At 28.2% G+C, this 2,758-nt stretch overlaps 1 long non-coding RNA gene across 1 annotated transcript; it reads left to right on the top strand.

Moving 5' to 3' along the window:
* Positions 1 to 289: 289 nt before the first annotated feature.
* Positions 290 to 1,202, top strand: LOC131033465 (uncharacterized). The gene is made up of 2 exons (XR_009103618.2): positions 290 to 606; positions 825 to 1,202. It is a non-coding gene; the product is annotated as an uncharacterized LOC131033465 (long non-coding RNA).
* The last annotated feature ends 1,556 nt before the right edge of the window (positions 1,203 to 2,758 follow it).

The following is a 2,758-nucleotide window of genomic DNA, read 5'->3' as shown; positions in this document are numbered from 1 at the left end:
TAAAAACATTCTATATTTTTAACCTAAACCCACTAAGGAGATTTTTACTATACCGACGGAGTCAAAAAGCTGAAGGGATTGGAAGATGCGTGAATGGACAACCATAAGGATTCGGCCAAAAATGCGAAATGCGTGAACAGCGAAATCCAACGGTAAATAATCATCTGATCATCTGCTATGAACCGTCGATCTGAAAAAAAAAAAAAGAAGGTTGTCCGTCTTCGGCGTAATAAGAAGCCCTAACCCTAGAATTTTCTATAAAGGAGGAACTCGGGCTCTTGTTCAAAGGCAAGCCATTCATTTGCTGCATAAGCATCTTAAGTTTTGAGCTTGTGATTAAGAGACGGGGTTTTGTTGAAATGTTGATGAAATGTAATGTTTCCAAATGGAAATATCCCAAAATTCAGCAACCAGGTGGGAAGTTGCATATAATATAACTCTGTTTTCTTTTGTTTTCTTCATTGCTTTTGGTGCTATGCTATGTTATCTTAAACTTCTGTTTTTGTTTTCATTATAGTAGCGATATTAACTAGTGTATATGTTCCAGCAGTATATCTGGAAGCGATTGTTTGTTAGAATGGGTGGAATTGGAAAGCTAACACATAGGTAGAATATTTATTTATTTTTAATGTTGAATAGTTATATAATATTATTTAGAATAGGATTGAAAAATTTATATATTTATAAAATTGTTTAGAATATTTACTTTTAATATGTTTTTGAAAATATATGTATCTATATATATTGAATGTTGTTTTAATAACATCTGAATTTATTTGTTTTGATCATTTAACATAGTATTCTATTCCCTTCAACTTGAATAGATGCACCTTGGTCACGATTCTGCATATCAAGTTTTGCAATGCATCGAAAATCTGCCAACCTGGAATTCTGTTGGCTTCACATTGGACAGAAATTTACTACCGGATGGAGCCCCGAAGCCTAGTTAGAAAATAGATAAAACATGAAAGGTTCAGCAAGAGAACCAAAAGTGACAAAATGATAGCACTGTGAAGAGCACAAAACAACATAATTAAGAAAAATTCTTAAGAAACTCCACTACTTCTTTCTCCAATTGGACTTGGATAGTTGCAATGTTATACGACATTGTAACTTTGTATTTTCTTTTTATTTTATTGGAATTGTCTAAAAAATTTACTTTTGCATATGTTTCTAATAATATATATTGAATTTTGTTTTAATGGTATCTAAATTTATTTGTTTTAAAAATATTTTTAATTGATAAGGTTTGTTCCCCTTCAGTCAAGTTGAAGACACAATGACAAAGAATATGGTAAGAATAAGATCTTTGAGGGGTCCTCTTGGTTGATTTTGATTGTAAATCCTTGAATCAACTGTGTGTTTTACAGTCATCAAATTAACTCCATTACAATGCATGTTTAAGTCATTCAGTAAAACATTTGCTGCAAAACAGTCCTAGAAGATTGAATCTACCTTCTTTTATAACAAAATGTTTTGGAAGTGCATAACCTGCTTCTGGCTGGGTTGCCATGATTATTATCTGCCAAGTTTCCTTTGTGTGTCAAAGGTGTATCCATGATTATTATTTAGAACCCAGTCTTTCCATTGGCTATCATGGATGGATAAATCTCAAAAACTTGAACAGAAAATTCAGCTTTTGATGATCACAAAACCTGCAACGGGGCACAATGGATCAGAAATTTTAAAAAAATGAAAACAATTCCGAAATCATTTTTAAAATTTTGTTTTTCCAGGCTTCAATTGTATTTACATATTAAGGAGGTCTCTATCAGGAATTACTTAATAATAATGTCCCCTTTTCAGATTAATAAAAGATATATTTTTTTCTTTTTAATAGGCTTCTATTTAATCTATTCACGTTAAATTTGACCCTCTGTACAAATGATTATCTGATTGACATTACCCTGTATTCACAATTGATCAAAATGCATTTATATTCACAATGTTTCTAATTAAAATTTAGGAAAGACTGATAATAAAATTTAGATAATAATAATTCTTAATTCTTTATGAGGAAAACAATACAATTTTATTAATTATGAAGTGTATTTTTTAGGCTTTCAATTATATAAAACTGATAAATTATAATAGTTTTTAAAGATATTATATTGTGTTATTTTATGACTTAGCTTAGGTCTTACATTGATTTAAAAGGAAGAAAATTAAATATAATTTAAATACACGATTTTATATTTATATTTATTCAAAAGGTGCATTAGATTCAATTTTTGTTTGAGTTTAAATATAATTTATATTTTATGTTTGAGTGTATATTCTAGAATAAATTAGATTTTTGTGTCATTTGAGTCATTTTCATCTATGGACAATTTCAAAGCAACATTATTTGTTTGGATGCACATGTCATGTAAGACTTTTACTTTTACTAAATCCCGACCTAAAGAGAAAGGTAACCTTTAACAACATTCTAATTGAACAACTCTAGCCCTAAATTAACTATTTTTTATGTCATAATCTAAAATTATTAATATCTAATTTAACAAAATTAATGATTTAAAATACAAATTATGCACATAATCATTAATAAATTACAAAATATCTATTTTTTTATTTTACTGAAATTCATTAATGAAATTTGCTTATCATAATTGTATGAAATTCAGGGTACATATATGTTTGTTTGTTTGTTTGTTTTTATTTTATTTTAAAAGTAAGTGCTATCATTAATGGGGATAGCTCCTTATATTGCATAAATCTTAAAAAAATTACATAGTTTTTAGATAAGAGAATCCTTGTC

Source organism: Cryptomeria japonica, chromosome 4 (assembly GCF_030272615.1).
Source record: "Cryptomeria japonica chromosome 4, Sugi_1.0, whole genome shotgun sequence".
Lineage (NCBI taxonomy): Eukaryota > Viridiplantae > Streptophyta > Pinopsida > Cupressales > Cupressaceae > Cryptomeria > Cryptomeria japonica.
This window is presented reverse-complemented; position numbering and strand designations above follow the sequence as displayed.